The sequence below is a fragment of the Bufo bufo genome, chromosome 3, assembly GCF_905171765.1.
Source record: "Bufo bufo chromosome 3, aBufBuf1.1, whole genome shotgun sequence".
Classification (NCBI taxonomy): Eukaryota; Metazoa; Chordata; class Amphibia; order Anura; family Bufonidae; genus Bufo; species Bufo bufo.
Genome location: NC_053391.1, coordinates 563,497,890 through 563,519,436, shown reverse-complemented (window position 1 = coordinate 563,519,436; position 21,547 = coordinate 563,497,890). Strand labels below are relative to the sequence as shown.

Here is a 21,547-nt window from a genome sequence, read left to right as displayed (position 1 = left end):
CCAAGTGTTTTCTCAAGAGTTGAATTGGTGTTATCGCGATATAAGGGTTCAAATTATAGCTGATCTGTCCGTTAGAAAGAACCTGTTGAAATATTCCTTCTTTGTGTGGTGGAACATGCTGAAACTAAACGGAAGTTGTTAGACAGCTGAGTCGGATATCCTGTGACGTAGAATTGGATCCCAGCCAAGATTCTGACGAGAATCTGGAGAAAAGGGTTAACACCAATTGTCATAGGCAATTGGAAGTTATTAAGATTTTGTATCCCGGTGAATTGACTAGGGGTCTTCACTTTGAGAGATTGTGGGCTCAATACTATTATATCATTTGAGCTTTGTGCAACTGCGCTTAAGTTTGTGGGTTCGATAGCGATTATTTATAGTAATCGGATACCGTTTGAGCTTTGTGCAACTACGCTTAAGTTTGCGGGTTTGATAAGTAGCAATTGTTTGAACTTTGTGGAACTACAATAATGGGAAATTCTAATGTTGCAGGACAGAGTGAAAAGATTTTAACAGCGGCTCAGTTGATGAGAGAAAGAGAAGAAAAGTTTCAGTAACTAAGTTAAAATCGTTCATGCAGGCAATTGGTATGCATGAAACTGGAAGATTAAATGAAAGTTTATGGAAAAATATATTACAAGAAAAGAAAGGTTGGCTGAGAGATAATAATAGGCTGGTGCAAGCAGAGTTATGGTGGAAGTTGTCTGCAGATGTGACTGATGGAAAGTTGAAAGAAATTGAGAAGAATGGACAATATTGGTATAGTAAAATGGAGGATTTGGGTGTGATAGGGAACAAAGAACAGGACAGTTTGCCATGCGGCATCCCTTCCCCCACCACCTCTGTTGTAAGTAATCCTGGGTCTTGTGGTCCAACAAACAATTCTTGTGTCAGCCCCTCCTCTACACCATGTGCTGGAATGTGCTTATCAGCACCACCCACTGTGCCTTCTGCTCCCTCTATCCTTTCCCCCTCCCCTAAAACTCTTTCCATAGAACATCAACCGCCTCCTTATGGGGGATGGGAGTGTGGGTGCAGTCACAGGAATGCTGAGACGAATAACATGTGTGTTATGTGTGGATCTCAAAGACAGGACACAATTCCTATCATAGTTCCCAACACTGGATTATATCCAGTGATGTCTGCCAATAACCCTTCCCAATTGTATGTCCCATCAGTTAAAAATGTACCTGCAGTGATTGCCCCTATGATGCCTACTAGAAATATTCCAGACCAGTCTACTCAATCTAGGAATGCACCCATTTTAAGTCCGGCTTCAGACTTGAGTGGATATCTATCACAGGAAAGTATGGGGTATCCAGCATCATTGTTGGATATGCGAAATCTGATGCACCCAGTTTCCCCTGTTATATCATCTACGCCAAATCCACCTCGACCTAATCTATTCTATCGTACGCCCAGGTACCTAAACCCTCTCAGAGGTCCAAATGACATCCCTGATGAGCCTGTGTATCGCCCTTGGTCCCCTAGTGAGATGCTGGCCATGATGAGTAGAATCCCCAATCCAGAGGACTTACCCATGCCGTTCTGTAGAGAGTTAGCGAAGATACGGAAAGCTTTCTCATGTTGCTGGAGGGATTTGGAAGATTTAGTCCAGTGTAAAGCTGGTGACTCCTTTTCTCAGATTATAGCCTCTGCAGTGGGATGTTATGAGGGAGATGATACTACTTTGTTGTCCGGTGAGCGATACATAGTAAAACTCACGGAATGGGGGAGAAAGCGATTAGGTGATCAGTCTGTTACATTGTCGGATATGCATCAGGATAAAACGGAAAGTGTGGAGAAATTTTACACTAGACTCCAGCAAAGATGGGTGGATTTGGGCTTTGAGTACACCTCAGACATGCATGAGAGAATTTTGAGTGCTGCTTTTGTGGATGGTCTTAGGGAAAGCATTCGCAAGGGTCTGGTATCAGCTAGGCCTGAATGGAGAACTATATAGCCCTCCATTTTGTTACAAGTAGCAAAGGGGGTAGAAGCTGAATTGAACAAAAGACCGAAGGCAGGTGTGGCCGCATACCAGCACTTTCCCCAAAAAGGGGAAAGGAACCCAAGGTATCGCTTAAGATGTTATAACTGTGGCAAGGTGGGGCACTTTATGCGGGATTGCCAAACTCCTAACCCATGGGAGGAGGAAGAGGAGGAGAGAGCTCAGCCCCCTCAAATGCGACGCCCATAGGGAGTTGGCAATCCAGAGTCAAATGCTGTGCCCCTATTAAAAATTCAAACCTTAGGGCCTGCCCCAGTTGTCTCCTTGGCAATCAATGGGGGGAGCCCATCCCCTTTTTGATTGACACTGGAGCAGCCAAAACTGTTATTGGCAGCAAACACGTAAAAAGATCCCTCATGTCTAAGTATAGTATTCCATGTGTAGGAGTAGATGGTAATGAGGTTCCTACTCCTCTCACAAAGCCAATACAAATTGCATTTGCCCCAAACCAACAAATGCTAAGTCGTCTCCTAGTCAGTGACACCGCCCCTGTTAATTTGCTAGGAGCAGATTTGTTGCAGAGAATATATGTGCAGATAACATATCTTCCTGATTGTACTGTGAAGTTACAAGGCAAACTAGGAGAAGAGGATATATGTCTCTTAGCAGCCTGTGATTATAATCCATTCCACATGTACGTGTCTACACTCTCTGAAGAGGGCGTGTCCCTTCTGCGGCAACAATTACCTACACATCTGTGGGCCTCCGGACCTACAGATGTTGGCCGTTTATCTGTCCCTCCAATGATGATAGAACGTAAAACTGGTGCTCCTTTACCTCGAAAGGCACAATATCCCCTCAGTATACAACAAACGGATGCCATCACCAAAATAGTACATGATTTTGTCAGTAATGGGGTACTAATTGAAACCACCTCTCCATGTAACACTCCCTTGTACCCCATTAAGAAAAGGGGGGAAAAAGGTCAGCCAGTGCAGTATAGAATGGTACATGATCTTAGGGCTGTTAATGAGGCTACAGTTTTTAATACCCCTGTGGTACCAAACCCACATACATTGTTGGCACAGATTCCCCACAGTGCTACCCATTTCACTGTGGTGGATCTTGCAAATGCATTTTTCTCAGTTCCGTTACATCCAGATTGCAGATATCTTTTTGCTTTCACACATGACAGGAAGCAATACACCTGGACGGTCTTACCACAAGGTGCCCATAATTCCCCCAGTATGTACAGTACTGCCTTAGCCCAGGTTTTAGCAGATTGGCCCATTCCATCTGAAGGAGTTGTCTTACTCCAATATATAGATGATTTACTTCTTTGCTGCCCGGGAGAGGAGGTGTGTAAACAAACTTCGTTGTCTCTTCTCACCTTCCTGGCTGCAAATGGCTGTAAAGCTTCCCGCAAGAAGCTTCAATTTTGTTGCACCACGGTCACCTTTCTAGGGCACTGTATATCTGCTGGGATTAGACATCTCACCCCAGACCGTATAACTGCAGTTGAACAAATTCCTTTGCCTACTACAGTGGGGGCTCTGAGAATTTATTTGGGTCTAGTCTCATACTGTAGGCCTTGGATCAGAAATGCCTCTGCTCTTCTGCAACCCTTGTATGATTGTCTCACCTCTCTTCCTTTTTCATTGACAGATAAGGCCATGGAGAACTTTCATACATTAAAACTAGTCATCAGTTCCACACCAGCATTGGGTCTACCAGACTACAATAAAGATTTCAGACTTTATTGCACTGAATGTCTTGGCCATGCTTCAGCTGTTCTCACACAAGCTAGGGCTGGCCAACAGCGTCCAGTGGCGTATTACTCTGCCAGACTTGATCCAGTGGCTAGAGGAGCGCCATCTTGTGTCCGTGCGGTAGTGGCCGTCCAACTCATGCTTGACAAAAGCTCTGAGATTGTGCTCAATTATCTAATCACTGTTTTTGTCCCTCATGACATCTCGGCCATTCTCACACAAGTACAGCCTAAATACCTGTCCACTGCCAGACACCTTAGACTAGAATGTGCACTACTTATGCCACCAAATGTCACCATTAAAAGGTGCACAACTTTGAATCCAGCTACTCTGCTGCCTCTGGAGGGGGGAGGGAGTAGTAGTATGAGTCATCTAGCCGAATATCTTCCTGACCTGGAAGATAAACACGACTGTCTCCAATTAATGTCCCAAAAGACAGCAGGGTTTGATCACGTGGTAGATACTCCCTTAGAAAACCCAGATTTAGAGCTCTTTGTGGATGGATCGCGGTATGGTGTCCAAGGGAAGTTTTATACTGGGTATGCAGTTGTCACTCAGCACGATACGATCAAAGCGGAATCACTGCCCTCTCACATGTCTGCACAGGAAGCTGAACTTAAAGCTTTGGAAGAGGCCTGCAGGTATGCGGAGGGAAAAATTGCAAACATCTATACAGATTCCAGGTATGCTTTTGGGATCACCCATGATTATGGTCCAATTTGGAAGGCTAGAGACTTCCTTACAGCAAATGGCAAAGGGGTGAAAGCCTTAATGGACGCTCTGCTGTTGCCAACGAGGGTGGCCATTATGAAAATTAAAGGCCATTCGTCAGGAAAAACTCTTGAAGCTCGAGGAAATCATCGAGCTGATCTGGCAGCAAAAGCTGCTGCACAGAAACCCAGAGATGATCCTGTAGGGATAGCAGCAGTACAAGAGCAAATTTCCCTGCCTGTCAACTATGAAACATTTAAAACCTTACAGTCTCAAGCAACCAAAGAGGAAAAGGCAGTATGGATAGAGAAAGGAGCTGTGATGACCCCAAAAGGAACATGGCAACTTAGAGGAAAGCTGTGTTTGCCCCGTGCTTTGTTCCCAGTCACAGCCCAGGCCACTCATGGGAATACTCACCTGTCCAAAACGGCCATGACTGCTCTTGTTAATAGTCACTGGTATGCCCCAGGATTCAGTGTAACTGCAGCCAAATTCACTCAGGCTTGTATGATTTGTGCACATCACAACATAGGAAGGACGGTAAAAACACCTTTGAGGCACACTCCCAGGCCCGATTTTCCCTTCCAAAGACTGCAAATAGATTACATCCAACTACCCAAAGTGGGGACCCTAGAATACGTCTTGGTATGTGTAGATCTGTTTTCAGGGTGGCCAGAGGCCTATCCTGTGGCCAAAGCCACTGCACAAAACACAGCCAAGAAACTTCTGAATGAGATAGTTTGCCGGTATGGGGTCCCAGAGACAATTGAGAGTGACCGAGGTTGTCACTTTACAGGGGAGGTCATGCGTGAAATTATGGGAGCCCTGGGTATTGAACAAGCCTTCCATACTGCGTATCACCCACAAAGCAGCGGTAGAGTAGAGCGACTCAACGGCACAATTAAATCAAAAATACAGAAAGCCATGGCTGAACTGAAAAAGCCATGGACAGAGTGTCTACCCTTGGCACTCTTCTCCATCCGGTATACACCTAACCGGAAGACAGGCCTGAGTCCCTATGAAGTACTCTTTGGGAATGCCCCTAGACTAGGACTCTATTTTCCACAACAACTCCAGATGCAGCATAATAGTCTTTCAAAGTACGTTATCTGTCTTACAAACAGACTGTCTAATGTGTATTCCCAAGTTTTTGCTTCTCTTCCAGATCCAGACAGCATAGAGGCAACTCATTCTCTACAACCAGGAGATTGGGTAGTGGTGAAACAACACGTGCGGAAAGTTCTAGAACCACGATTTGAGGGTCCACATCAAGTACTGTTAACCACCGCCACTGCTGTCAAGTTGGAAGGAAAGCCTAATTGGGTCCACACATCACACTGCAAAAAAGTACCAGAACCTCAAGTGCTGGAATAACTGCAAGGGCCGTAATATCTTTTCATGTCTTACTGTTCATTTTATATTGTACAGGGGAAAATGCACAGTCAGATCAAATCCCAAATTCCATATTTAGAACAATATTAATACAAGGGAATCAGAATGCAATTACATCTCCTACAGCTTCACCCATGATTGACAAAATGGCCTTAAAGACAGGGTTTTCAGACACAAATGTATGGCTAGAATGGATCCGCTATACGGTTCTTTCCCAGAAGCGATCCAACTGCATAGCATGTGCTGCAGCTCGACCTCATTTGGGTACGGTACCTTTCCCTTTGAGTGAGGTTACCGATCCTGAGGGTTTCAAGTGCATCCTTAAGATGTACACTGAAACCATTCCCAGTAATGACACCTCCCGCTGCAGGACATTAGAATTACTCTATCCTATTGTTCATGATAAAGATCATATGGGTTTCGGTATAACGCCATACCCTGGAAATTATACCTGTTTCAATCGTAACGGTACAGGCAAAGACATTGGTGTTTTCCCTTCAGGATATTGTTCCTATAACATCTATCTAAATGAGACAAGTAGTGACTCTGATGCTTACCCTGACAAATGGTTTGTCCACCAAGGTTATCAACATTCGGATATCTGGTGGTTGTGTGGAGACATGAAGCTCCGACCCAGGATACAAATGGAATGGATTGGCCAATGTACCTTGATTAAGGTGCTGATGCCATTTGTTCTATTTTCGACTCTTGAGTGGGATCAAGTCAGTAAGCAAACCAATGTCCGGTCACGGCTAAGGAGGTCACTCCCTACATCTTTTGATTCTCATGTATACATAGATGCTATAGGAGTCCCTAGAGGAGTTCCTGATGAATTCAAGGCTAGAAACCAGATAGCTGCTGGTTTCGAATCAATACTTCCCATAATTGGCGTAAATAAAAATGTAGGATGGATTAACTATTTGTATTATAATCAACAGAGATTCGTAAATTATACCCGAGATGCAGTAAAAGGAATATCGGAACAACTGAGCTCTTCATCGGTGATGGCGTTACAGAATCGACTGGCCCTCGACATGATCCTAGCGGAAAAAGGAGGCGTCTGCAAGATGATCGGAAGTTCCTGCTGCACCTTCATTCCGAACAACACTGCCCCTGACGGAAGCATCACAAAGGCTTTGAATGGACTGACTTCTTTATCGAATGAACTAGAGGAAAACTCTGGAATCAACAACCCCATTAATTCATGGCTAGAACAGTGGTTTGGGAACTGGTCTAATGTGTTAGCCAATATGTTAATGACACTGGTGGTAGTACTTGTGGTATTGGCATTAATAGGGTGTTGTGTGATTCCTTGTTTTAGAAAAATTGTTTTTAAAATGTTCAATTCAACCACACCTGCAACAACCATGTACATGCATTGTGAAACTGACAAACCTAAAGATTATTTGGAGAACCTCTTTAGAGGAACGCAAATTCGTCCTAAAACAAATGAAATCTTGTTGATAGTTGCGGAATAAATAGAACCAGATAAAGGCAAACCCGAAAGGGAGTTGGGGGGACCTGGTGAAGCAATAAGGAAAGTCCAGCTCTTCGCCGTTTAGGGCGTTGGGAGAGTACCTCACATTGCTTATTCATCTTGTATCTATTTACCGCAAAAAGGAGGGATTTGTGAGAGACAAGATTTGATTTCTCCTGTAGTACACATTTGTCTCCACTAGATGGCAAAAACTCAATTAGGAGCCTCATGTACATTTTCTTTGTTCTAAGATCATTAGTGAAAGAAAGGAGGAGTTAAGTTGCTATTTTCAAATGTGCCAATCAACTCAGGAATAAAGTTAGTAAACTACTCCCTTTTTGTCACAGAGCCAATAAACTTTCATCTAGGACCACCCTTTTGTCTACCTCATGTTGCCTATATAAGTGTATGTAACTGTAATAAAGAGGGATATTTTCCATGATACCAGCCTGCATTGGTCTCATTGAGAAAGCTGTATGAGCTCATACTTATAATTCTAACTGATTTGGAGCCACACAAAAGAAGAAGTTGTGTCGTAGAATTTGCGACGACAGAGGCTATACAGAATCTGGTTCCTCTTGGCCGGGTCATTTAAGCTATTAACATTGTATGAACATATCTTAATAGAAGCCATAGTGCTAACTGTGGTATCTTAGTTACCAATTTTGTATACCCAGAAGTGGGAATGGAGGGGGGTGGGAAGAACAAGAGGAAAGACAAGACATACAAGGGGAAAACAGCATGCATGTGGCACACTTTCTATCTACCCTCTAGGGTAGGATATCAATTATAAACAGCAGCTAGGGGAGGACCCACTACTACCACTAACTACACAAGGGGGAAGTGAAAGCCTCAACGAAGCGAACGTTCCCCCTCCACCTCTGCTTCTGATATATTTTTTATAACATAAAATTATAAAACCATCCAACATTTGACTACCAAAACCGATGAGGACCTCCCCCAACAAAGGCCCCCAATGAAGAGAGGCATCTCTCACCGCCATCCTAGCGGTAGGGGGAGAAAATAACACGAACCCCTCACACAAGGAGCCCACCTGGGCCCAAAGCAGGCTACTGGGGGAGTTTTGGCCAGCACCAGCACTATGTATCACGTGTTGATGTAGTTATCTTGCCTTCTGGTAATGCTATATCTACGCTCCCTCCATTGACCATCTATAGCTAAGTATCGGTTTAACTATATTGTCATTTTTGAATCATTGGTCACATCTACATCTTTGCTGGACTTTGTCCAAATGTCTACCTACCTCCTGATGAGCCTGTTTGTATACAGGTGAAACGCGTTGAGGTCTGTGTTATAAGATGTGCATATTTTAAAACGTGCGTACTGTGTATTGGAGTGGAATGGTGATCCCCCGAGCATCTGGACCCCCTTCCACTCACTTTGTTTGTATTTATTTTTGAATTTCGGAGAGGAGAGGTGGTGACCCTGGTCATCTGAACCACCGGTCCCCCCCGATATATATACATTTATTTTTTGAGACTGTCACTGTATTTCTATTATCTTTCCCTGGTCAGGGTTAATCTAGGGATTTGACAGTCCTAGGTTGGGGACAGGGAACCTCCACCATCAGGGGGTTACCCTGGGCTGAGCAGTTTTTAGGGCTTTTTAGGGTAAGCATCCTGTCTGCCCTGCCCTCCTCAGACCGTGTACTATTTTTTGATTGGATCCTCGATCCGCCTTAGTCTATTGACAGTTTTTTGTATCACTAGCATATGTATTAGCCAGGGGTCACTACTCCCCTGTCAAAAGAAGTTTATATATAATCCTTCTAAAATTGTAGTACACCTTTTTTTGGTATGAACATACCTATACCCGCACTATAACAAAATAAAGGTATTTTTAAAAGTCACTAATTCCGAATAGCAATTTATGTTTAACTCTTGTGATTAATTAATCCAATAAAAATCAAATTATTAGGCAATCATTCCAATGAAGTATTTACTCTGATCAAGGGACCTTTGTTTAGCAGAACGAGGGGACACCCGAGACCACTGCTCCCTCGTGGGCAACGGCCTCGGCAATGACACGATCGGCCAATCGGGCAGAGAAATCGTCGGCAATTCAAAAGTCTCCAGAAACTTAGGGAGGTCATCAGAATCCTTGAAAGTTGCCGATCTGCCATCTTTCTTAGCGTGCAATTGGAATGGAAATCCGTATCTGTATGTGATATCTTTCTCTTTCAGAAGAGTAAGGGCCTCACTGCCCTACGCAGCTGGACTGTTCTCCTGGATAGATCCGGCATGATCTGAATGATAGAACCCCCAACCTCCATCTTGTTTGCCTGGCGGGCGGCTCTCAGAATGTCTTCCTTTATTTTGAAGAAATGGACCCCGCACACAATATCTCTGGGTCGGGAGATGTCATTAGAGCGGGGCCCTAGGGCCTTGTGGATGCGATCCAATTCAATAGGGAATTGTACCTTGCCTTGCAGCAGAGATTCGAACAGGTTCTGGATCTTGCCCTCCAACTCCCCCGTCTGAACTGTTTCAGCGACCCCTCTTATCCGCAGGTTATGTCTGCGGTGACGGTTATCAATATTGTCCAGGTGGGTCAACAATTAAGATATATGCTGGGAGTGGGCCGTCAGTACCTTGTGTTGGTCCTCTAGGTGCGTGTGCATAGCCTCTTGCGTCTTTTCAGAGGCCTCCATCTCTGTGCGGTATGTCCGCTCCAACCTGGAAACAGTTCTCCAGATCCTCCTTTGTGGGGAGAGATTGTAATTGTGCCCGGAGGTCCCATCCCGCAGCAGACGATGCCGATGCTGGGCTGCCTGATTCACGGTCAGACATAGGAGAGCGAGTGCTCTGGCTTGCCGCCGGGGAAGACGCTCCTGCGGCCATCTTGGGTAAATCCGGAGGCCCCGGCGTTTGAGACTGGGATCCGAAAAACTTTTGAATGCCCGCTTTGTCGGACTGCTGGTCAGCCTCCGATGATCCCTTAGTTGTTCTGCGACCCATCAGGCTGGTAGTTTAGTGAAATTCGCTGGCTGGATGGTTATATCAGAAGTGGAAGGAGAGCTGCAGTCCTGCACGTCCTACTCCGCCATCAGCAAGCCACGCCCCCCCACCAGCCGGTTTTTGAGAGAGGTGCAGCAAAGACAGTCTTGCTCTTTTGTTATTCCACAGAAATCTTCTAAACAATGTGTGAACTTTCGAAAAGTAGGAAATCTATGGGCAATACATGTATTATGTATAGTAGTTGAGGAAGAATAAATGTGGAAAGGATGTTTTTCCTCCCAAACCAGGAAATGGTACTTTCCACTCTTGAAGAGATTTGCTTATTTTTTGGAGCAATGGGAGAGAATTAATCTTAAATAAAGTGGTGAGGTCTGTTGGGATTCGTATTCTCAGGTATGTAATGGCATCAGTAGGCCATCGGAATGGGGAGCTCTCTCTGACAAGGGCCAGCTGGGAAATCTGGAGGGTCACATTCAAAGCTTCAGATTTATCAAAATTGATTTTAAAATTAGACACCTTCCCAAAACTGTCAAATATCTCTAATATACAGTTGCAAGAAAAAGTATGTGAACCCTTTGGAATTATATGGATTTCTGCACAAATTGGTCATAAAATGTGATCTGATCTTCATCTAAGTCACAACAATAGACAATCACAGTCTGCTTAAACCAATAACACACAAAGAATTAAATGTTACCATGTTTTCATTGAACACACCATGTAAACATTTACAGTGCAGGTGGAAAAAGTATGTGAACCCCTATACTAACGACATCTCCAAGAGCTAATTGGAGTGAGGTGTCAGCCAACTGGAGTCCAGTCAATGAGATGAGATTGGAGGTGTTTGTTACAGCTGCCCTGCCCTATAAAAAACACACACCAGTTCTGGGTTTGCTTTTCACAAGAAGCATTGCCGCCTGATGTGAATGATGCCTTGCACAAAAGAGCTATCAGAAGACCTACGATTAAGAATTGTTGACTTGCATAAAGCTGGAAAGGGTTTTAAAAGTATCTCCAAAAGCCTTGCTGTTCATCAGTCCACGGTAAGACAAATTGTCTATAAATGGAGAAAGTTCAGAACTGCTGCTACTCTCCCTAGGAGTGGCCATCCTGTAAAGATGACTGCAAGAGCACAGCGCAGACTGCTCAATGAGGTGAAGAAGAATCCTAGAGTGTCAGCTAAAGACTTACAAAAGTCTCTGGCATATGCTAACATCCCTGTTAGCGAATCTACGATACGTAAAACACTAAACAAGAATGGATTTCATGGGAGGATACCACAGAGGAAGCCACTGCTGTCCAAAAAAAAACATTGCTGCACATTTACAGTTTGCACAAGAGCACTTGGATGTTCCACAGCAGTACTGGCAAAATATTTTGTGCACAGATAAAACCAAAGTTGAGTTGTTTGGAAGAAACACACAACACTATGTGTGGAGAAAAAGAGGCACAGCACACCAACATCAAAACTTCATCCCAACTGTGAAGTATGGTGGTGGGGGCATCATGGTTTGGGGCTGCTTTGCTGCGTCAGGGCCTGGACGGATTGCTATAATCGAAGGAACAATGAATTACCAAGTTTATCAAGACATTTTGCAGGAGAACTTAAGGCCAATCTGTCCACCAGCTGAAGCTCAACAGAAGATGGGTGTTGCAACAGGACAACGACCCAAAGCATAGAAGTAAATCAACAACAGAATGGCTTAAAGAGAAGAAAATACGCCTTCTGGAGTGGCCCAGTTAGAGTCCTGACCTCAACCTGATTGAGATGCTGTGGCATGACCTCAAGAAAGCGATTCACACCAGACATCCCAAGAATATTGCTGAACTGAAACAGTTCTGTAAAGTGGAATGGTCAAGAATTACTCCTGACCGTTGTGCACGTCTGATCTGCAACTACAGGAAACGTTTGGTTGAAGTTATTGCTGCCAAAGGAGGTTCAACCAGTTATTAAATCCAAGGGTTCACATACTTTTTCCACCTGCACTGTGAATGTTTACATGGTGTGTTCAATAAAAACATGGTAACATTTAATTCTTTGTGTGTTTCTAGTTTAAGCAGACTGTGATTGTCTATTGTTGTGACTTAGATGAAGATCAGATCACATTTTATGACCAATTTGTGCAGAAATCCATATCATTCCAAAGGGTTCTCATACTTTTTCTTGCAACTGTAATGGGGAAAGCCTCCAGGGGGTTGGTGATGATTAATAATAAATCATCCGCGTATGCAGCGGTTTTGTGTGTGAAAGTGCCAACTTTGAGGCCTTGGATCTGTTTAGTTTGGCGAATCTTCAGGAGAAGCATTTCAATACACAAAATAAATAGCGAAGGGGACAGAGGACATCCCTGTCGCGTGCCATTCCTAATAGAGAAATGGCTCGACAGGGTGCCATTTACTTGTATTCTAGCAGTAGGGGAAGAGTATAATGAGAAAACAGCCTCAATAAACGAGTCAGGAAACTGAAAGGCTTGCAACGAGCGTCTCATGACCTCCCAGCTGACCCTGTCAAAAGCCTTCTCTGCATCTGTACCCAGGAGTACTAATGGTATTTTCTTCTGTTTAGCATAGTATGCCGCATGTAGAACTCTAGAGACGTTGTGTTTCCCCTACCTACCTTGAACAAATCCCACTTGCTCTTCACCAACAATTTTGGGTAGAAGAGATGAGAGTCTGTGTGCAAGGATCTTGGCCCACCATTTGAGGTCAGTGTTGAGTAATGAAATCGGGCGGTAGCTGCTGCATAGTTCTGGGTCTTTACTTTCTTTATGTAAAATGGTTATGTGGGTCTCAAGGGATTGTGAGGGGAATTTTGAACCAGTAAAAAGTGAGTTACATAGTTACAAAGTTACATAGATTATCTGGGCAATTTGTAGTTGGAGAACTTAAGTTATGGAGGTCGGTGTAGAAACCATAGAATTGTTGTGCTATTAGGGGTGTAGAAGTGACCCTAGTGCCCTAAGCGGTTTTGATGGAAGATTTAAAGGTTTTAGTTCTCTGCTTTTTTAACAGCGAGGACATTACCTTGTGTTACCCTTATCTCCGTGTGCATAGTATTTATAACAGAGATAGTGTAGTGTCTTTGCAGACTTAATATTTAATAAATCCTTCACCTGGCGCCTGAGGGAAACTAAACTCTTAAAATGGAGCGAGGAGTCAGATACTTTATGGGTGGTTTCTAATTGTTAAATCTGACTTAGCAATGATTTCATATTCTTCTCCTTCTGTTTCTTAAGACGACTCCCTAATGCAATCAATTCACCCCTAATGTACTCCTTATGGGTCTCCCACTAAATTGATTGTGAGATATCAGGGTCGGCATTCGTTTGAAAATAAAACTCTAGTTTTTGGGTCAGGGATTGCGTGTGAAAAGGGGTGTCCAAAATTGTAGTGTTAAAGAGGACCTTTCACCGATTATTACACTATGAACTAACTATACAGACATGTAGAGCGGCGCCCGGGGATCTCACTGCACTTACTATTATGCCCGGGCGCCGCTCCGTTCTCCTGCTATGCCCTCCGGTATCTCCGTTCACTAAGTTATGGTAGGCGGAGTCTGCCCTTGTGCTGCTGTATCGCTGGCCAATCGCATTGCAGAGCTCACAGCCTGGGAGAAAATAACCTCCCAGGCTGTGAGCTCTGCGCTGCGATTGGCCAGCGCTAGAGCAGAACAAGGGCAGACACCCCGCCTACCATAACTTAGTGACTGGAATCTCCGCCTACTATAACTTAGTGAGCGGAGATACCGGAGGGCATAACGGGAGAACGGATAATAGTAAGTGCAGTGAGATCCCCGGGCGCCGCTCTACATGTCTGTATAGTTAGTTCATAGTGTAATAATCGGTGAAAGGTCCTCTTTAAGTTCCCATGTCCATTCTTTATGGGGCAGTCCTTGAAGCTGGAGTTTCAGTGAAATATGAGCATGATCAGAAATAGATATCTGAGCTATTTTGGCCAAGACAATATTGGAGAGAGTGAGCTGGTACAAATATGTAGTCAAGGCGATGATAAGTGCCATGTGTATTTGAATAAAAAGTATAGTCTCTATCATCTATGTGGACAGTACGCCAAGCGTCTACTAAGGCCATGTCAGATAATATTTTAAGTTTAGTCAAAGATGACCTAGGAGCGGATTGAGAGCCAGAGGTCGAGTCTAAACATGGGTCTAGAGTCAGGTTAAGATCTCCACCCAAGAACAATGTGCCTGCTGAGTGAGATCTAATAAATTTAAGTGTTTTAAGTAGCCACGGTACCTGTCTGACATTAGGAGCATAGATATTAGCTATTGTTACAACTTGGTCTCCCAGAGTACCTACAAGCACTAGGTATCTACCCTCTGGATCTGCATACAGTTATGTCATTCTGAATAGCAAAGAACCATGTATCGCAATTGAAACACCTCTTGAAGCTGAGGAATGTGTACTATGGAACCATTGGGTATAGGGTTTTGTAGGGAGTGTCGGAATGCGTTTGTGATAGAAGTGTGTCTCCTGGAGTAACAGAATATCTGCATGTTCACCCCGGAGAAGTCTGAACATTTGTTGTCTCCTCTGTGGCGTATTTAAACCATTAATGTTAAAAGACACAACATTTAATGTAGCCATGTCTATGTAAAAGGGGGGTATAGTAATGAAACTTTCTTACTGGGTATCTGGAACATCTAACGACAGTATACCAAAAGGTAAAACATTTCAACAGGCAAGAGCCAAATATAAGAGATAAATGTTAGAACATTTGTAAGTGCAATAGTATGAATGAGAGATTTACTGTTAGGCCCTCCAGAGCACTAAAGGTGTCCCCAGGAGGCCCACAGTGAGTCTCTGATAAACTGGGAGGTGGGTGCCTCATAAGGCGACTTCCCTACACTTCCACTAATACATCAAAAATTTGTAGTACTTATCAGAAAGAGTCCACATAACAAGCTTGTCTTTATGGAGAGTGGGTACTTCCAAATCCGGAGAGGAGATGAAGTAAAACAGCGACTTCAGTGGTCATCTTAAAAAACCGGTATGTCTGCAACAGAATAGAACATGTGGACAAGAAAGGGAAGAGAAAGAAGATAAACAGAAGAAAATATACATTATCTGTTCTTTATGTCTTCAAGCTGGAGTGTTCGCCGCAGCTGCTTGTTGTCTTTTCTGCTTTTTGTTCTTCCGTACTACTGACCAGTTCTCAGGCTGAGGTAAGTTTGGAAGATCACCTAAATGTGGCATAGGAAGCCAAGATCGTATGTCCATGGAAGGAATCTCCAGTTTTTCCCAGACTTGTTCCAGGTCTTCAGGTGAACGTATTGTAAGTGGTCGCTAGTCCTAACGGGTATAGCCAGTGTATGTTGTTCTCTCAACACCTCCGTCAGGGGTTTCAGAACTCGTCTTTTCGCCAATGTACTGGCAGCTAGGTCCTGGAATATAAGTATACGGGTTCCTTCATACAGGATTTCTTTGATTTCTCGGGACGCTCTCAGCACAGCCGCCGTGTCTAAGTAACTGAGTAGTCCACATATAATGTCTCTAGGGGGAGGATCTGGTGGTAGTTTAGGCCTAAAGGGCCCTGTGAGCTCGTTCTATTACTGTTTGCGTTTTTTCTTCTGGCAGGTTTATGCTGGCTAAATGATGAGGCATCATACCTCCAACCCGTGAATATTTCCCTGTACAACGAATATCCGATTTGCTCTGATCAGGAGATAAATATCAGCCCAGACTTAACTTAGGTTGTTAAATATCTGAAATCTTTATTTCCTAGCACATACTTATAGGGCTTTTTGGGGTGGGAGCATATTGTCTCTCAAGATCCAATTGGAACAATCCTGGTATTCTTAGGAGGCCTTGGGGAACATGTTTGTCAAGATACAGCTGAAACTTTGTTAAACAATACTGGTATCTGCTATATACAATACATGAAAAGGGTTTTTTACATATTGAACAGGTTTACTCTACATGCTAATAAGTTGAATGACTTATCATAGTTTGCTGTCATTGTATGTGAGGTGTGATGTTAAGTAGCCTTTTGTTAAGGGAGGCTGCTATTGTGTCCAGCAACTGGCAAAGGGTGTGAGATGTGATAATTCGGGGTACTGTATTCCACAAGAGATGAGGCTTGTATAATCTATGTCTAATCTGTGATGTATCAAAAGTAAGATTATGAAAAATCCCTTTCAATTACCACCTGCTGGGCTCTCTCCTTCCCCAGAATCCTAGTGAAAATAGAGTGGACTGTTTGCGAGACGGCTTCAGCCTCTACAGTCTCTGGCAGGCCTCTCAACCGCACATTTTTCCTCCTGCTACGGTTCTCCTGATCCTCGATCTGCAGGAGGGCTTGGTTAATATGATCTCGGTAAGAGGAGGTAAGTGACTTCAAAGCTGCACATTGTTGTGAGACCTCAGTCTGCGAGTCCTCAAGCGCTGACACTCTGTGGCCTAGGCTCTTCATGTCAGCTTTAATATCTGCCAAGTCTCTCATTACTGGAGCAATTGCTTTTCTAAGGGCTTTAGTTAAAAAGGACCTGGAGATGTGGGTGGATATTGACTCACCGGTCGCATCTGACAATGCCCCTGAGCTCTCTCCATCGGAGTCATCCCTCATGTGCTGTGGCAGCGCGCCTTTCAGCGCCATCTTGGATTTTCCTCCTGTGTAGTCCTGCTTTTTTTGTAAGAGTTTATCCATGTCGGATTGCTGTTTCTCCACTTTGGAGGTAGGGAGAGTGTTCCCCTGCTTGTCTCTTTCGATCTTGACCATATCAATCGCAATGTGGTCTCTAAAAGCTGCGGTGAAGGCTAGGTAGTCTGGAGCACTGCAGTTATGCGGCCATCACGCACCGCGGCAAGCTCCACCCCCCGCAAATACAGTTGTGTAAATGTAGCCTAACAATTGTTTTTATGAAGAGAACCCCTTTTCAGAAAGAAGCAGCGCATTGATTCATGCAAGTCCAGCTTCTCTCATCCCAACAATCAACTGTTACAGGCAGAGGTAGCCACCATGTAATGCCGTCCTGATCTCCTTCCTATACCATGTACGGCCATTTCTGAAAAGAATGATGTATAAATCAGTATTGAACAATGTAAAAAATTGCACAAAAAGACCACTTCTCATTCAGACCAGTGACCATCCTAAATTTGGATTCCAACAATTATAGGTGAAGGGATATTTCCCTAACAGTGCTAATGCCTCTAATCCATAGGACATTACCTGCTGAAGGAGAACCTGCTCTCAGCCTCACAAACTGGATGTTGGAGAAGCTCTGTGAGAATACATCCTATTGTGTGATGTCATACATAAATAACATAGCTCCTCTTCCTTCAGCCTCTCCAACATACAGCCCCATGTAAAAAAACAAATCACTCTTCTGCCTTCAGCCCCATGTAAATAACATCACTTTCTCCCTGTAACATACAGTCCCATGTAACCACATCACTCCCCTTCATTCAGTCTCCTCCCATCAGCCACCTTCAAACCGAGTCCCAAGTACAACGGAAAACATTGTTCGCAGCCACACACCAACCTACAACAACCAGATCCTCTCTCCACCAACTTGCTCTGATGTTTTCCCTGTAATCTGGAGGCCCCGCCCTCTTCCTGTGATAGCTACCTATCAGGAGCAACTCCGTTCTAGTCACTACGAGGACGCTAGTAAACTACATCTCCCAGGGACCTTCACGAAGTCTCATCTTAACCGGATGTGACGTAAACTCAGCCTGTATAAATACGGCAGATCGACGCTGTAACGTTCTCTCTTGTCATTGGTGCCACCTTTGGAAGGTAGGCATCGTAGCTGAGGCTCGGATCGCGGCCTTCTTACAATCCATTGTCATCCTTGCCTTTATGAAGCCATCCGCTCGGTTTACTAATCTTAGTATGTCCTTTGTTCACAGGCTCTTCTTCTCAAGATGAGAGCCAAGGTAAGAGGCGATGTGTTGTGTATGCTTCGGCCATGTTTGCTATTGTGCACGCTGTTTCGTGCTTTAGGAGCGTGTGGTAATGTCGAATAGCTGCTGGCTTCCTCTAGCTGTGCTGTTTGTGTGAGCGCGGAGTGTGGTGTAGAGTGGGCGGATGGCGCAGTGCACAGGTCTGCACTGCGCAGTAATGGCGGGGTGTGTGGCGGCTGTGCGGTCGTTCTGTGTAAGGTGCCGTGCGGCCGGCACATGGCTCCGCATGTGTCCTGAGAACGTGCGGCTTCTCCTAGGTTTATTAACCATTTCTCTTCTCTTTTTCAGTGGAGGAAGAAGCGGATGCGCAGGTATGTGTCACGTGACCCTGTTCTCTAGCCTTAGCGATGGCCTCCATAGGGGATGTCCCTCCTGTTACCTGTGAGGCTGGCTGCGTCTACACTGCTGTACCTCCATGTGATGGTGGCTGGTCACATGAATATTCCACAGGGGAGCCCACCACTAGTGACCACTACAGTGCCGGAGCAGGTCTGGTACCTATAGTCAGGATAGACTGCCCCCCACCCCCATCGTGAATGAAGCGGCCAGCCTGCTTATCTCATCTGGGCTCTGTCCTCGAATTTGTTGTGGTCCCATAGAGAAGCATGGAGCTGTGTTCTGGGGGGGGGGGGGGGAGCAGATGACTGGTGTTCTTGTGAAGGGGGGGTTCACAGCAGACACCTAACGGTTACCTCCTGTATAGGGACTGTTAGATTGGAGGGGGGCTTTAATGCTTTGTTTAAATTAGATTTGTTGGGCACATTTTGGCTTGTATCATTGTGGCCAGGCTTTCAGGGCACCTGTCACCTTCCTTGGGGCCACTACACAAGTATGCTATTGGGGTGGGGGGGTCTCAAACATGTCCATGGTGAACACCTCAATCCACTTGAATGAAGATCTGGACACCTGTGCATGTGGTGTACCATCCTCTGCTTCATCTGCAGTGTGCATGTGCCTGAAGTCCTGACCTCTCCTGGTAAGCTTGGTGGATGGGTTTTCTATGGTCATGTGTGAAACCCAAACCTCAGCTACAAAATGGTATGCTGCTGTAGTGGCCCCAAATCAGGTGCCAGGTTCCCTTTAAATCTGTGTACCAGATAAGCAAATTGCTGCCTGGTCACCAGTCTCTTTGGATGACTGGTTATTTATGTCCCCCTCATGGAGCATTGCCCAAGTGTCTCCATACACTGAGTCAATTGTGGGTGACTTCTGGGGTGGATATCCATTTCTCATGTGCCGGACCCCTCACTGCTAATATACTTGCCCTGGAACCTGCGTCGCTGATGCTGCTTCCAGCACACAGATGAAAATATACAGGTGGGGGGGCAGCCAATGGCAGGCGGGGATGATCCTCCCTAGCATCATGGGTGATGCTAGGGCGGCTCACCCCCACTTGCCGTTGGCTGCTTCCCCCCCCCCCCCCAACACTGCATGTTTTCATCCGTGTGCAGGGTAAGTATATTAATGCCTTTAAGGGCAGACACAACTTGACTTTTCAATCTACTCCTGGTTTTGGCTTCAAAAACTGCATCTAGCAACCTGAAGGTGTGGCAGCAGCTTTATTGACTTCACCCTGTTAGTAAGATGGCTTTATATGAAGCAACTAAATGCACTTTTTTTTTTCTCTGTAGGCTGAAGCGTAAAAGGAGAAAGATGAGGCAGAGGTCCAAGTAAACGTCTCCTCCATTGCTGCTTACAAGGCCTGCAAGCTAAACACAGCAGTCCAGCGAAGGATGAATCTACAGCCTCTGATCTTCTAGATGCCTTCCACCTTGGCCCAGTTGGCTGTCTGCAGGGATGAGAGCTCCCTTCTGGATTCCGCAATGCTGTAGAAGCTGAACAGCCCATGATGTCTTGGACTGGCATGCCAGTGCTCTCTGCTCTCAGGAGTTGGACTTGTTAGTTTTATGGTCTTGTGCAGCAAGTGTAATAAATGTTTTTGGTTAAACCAAGTGACCGCTACATTGCATTTTTAGAGTTGGTGAGCCTTCTACCATTACATGGCCACTTAAATCCTTTGGCTCTTGTTGAAAGAAGGTAAGTTACTGGGTAATGGCTGCCTTCCAGAGCAGTTTAGGTTTACAGAAAGTGTGCACGCCTGCCAATATACAGAATTATGTGCCAAAATTGCGCACAACTCTGGCATAAACTTGTCAAGCTAAGGCTAGTTTCACATCTTCAGCAATCTGGCAGATTCTCTGTATTTTTGCTGGAGTGCAGCTGGGTCTCCACCAGAACCCATTATGCTTAATGAGTCTGGGCATTCCATTCTGGCAGGCTGTTCTCTGCTGAAATGTGATGGTGGTCTAAGCCGGTAAGCTAGTAGTTAAACATTGGACAATGTGTAGCCATTCACCAGACTTCTATAGCAGTGGACATGAAGTTGGTGTCTAGACAGGCTGGCCAAGTTTGGCCAATCTATAGCGGCAACTTCTGGCATTCCAGTTAAACTATAACTCCTAGCATACTGCCATCACTTTTATAGGTGTTCTCAGAACAGCTGAGCAAGTGTGCATGCTGGGATTTGTAGCTTTATAACAGCTGGAAGTTGCTGACCCTTGATCTAAGATTGGTAAATATGCTGCTGCCTGTGACAAGACAATCGCTAATAGAACCCCATTGCTAAACCTATGCTGGACATTCTTATTTGGTGTGAGCACCGAAGCTTTCTCTAAGTCTTACACCAAATAAGTGTAAACACCATTAACCCTTTTGCTACCCATGCTGTACATGTACAGTGAGTAAACATGGTGACTGCTTGCATGTGCAGTGGGCTCCATGGCCAGTGGGTCTCAGCTGTTTCAAACAGCAGAGACCCGCAGATAATGAACGTGACTGGCAATAATGCTGCTCAGTGATTTAAAGCCTTTAGATGCTGTGATCATGGCATCTAAAGCTCAAACCAGAAGCTCGCGAATCTGGGTGTCTTAATGGCATCCTCTGCGGTTAATGAGGGTGCTGGTGATTGGTTTAAATACGCTGAGTCTCTGAAGAGACTCGGGCTATCGAAGCGGCAATTCTTATGTTTAGCCTGCCACATGCTGACCAATATAAGAAATGGGGAATTCTGCTCATCGTGGATCTATAACAACCATGATGGTTCAGAATTAATAAAATTAGTTTTAGCCTCAACATGAGCTACAATCCTTTTAAAGTAAAAAATAGAAAAATTTAAATCTCCCCTTTCTGTATAATAACAAAACACAGTGGGCATCACTGCATCCAAAAATGCCCATACTATTAAAATATATATTTTATATAAATTATTTTCCATTTCATACTGACAGCATACCCTGAGGACCCGCCTCCAACCCGGTTAAGGACAGGAAGAATAAATTTGACCTTCA

General features: G+C 44.7%; 2 long non-coding RNA genes across 2 annotated transcripts; one reads left to right on the top strand and one right to left on the bottom strand.

Moving 5' to 3' along the window:
* Positions 1-727: 727 nt before the first annotated feature.
* On the bottom strand, positions 728-18,359 carry LOC120995993. The gene is made up of 3 exons (XR_005777704.1): positions 18,349-18,359; positions 4,498-4,503; positions 728-977 (listed from the first exon to the last, which is right to left on the bottom strand). It is a non-coding gene; the product is annotated as an uncharacterized LOC120995993 (long non-coding RNA).
* LOC120995992 lies at positions 18,026-20,153 on the top strand. The gene is made up of 3 exons (XR_005777703.1): positions 18,026-18,173; positions 18,489-18,511; positions 19,832-20,153. It is a non-coding gene; the product is annotated as an uncharacterized LOC120995992 (long non-coding RNA).
* The last annotated feature ends 1,394 nt before the right edge of the window (positions 20,154-21,547 follow it).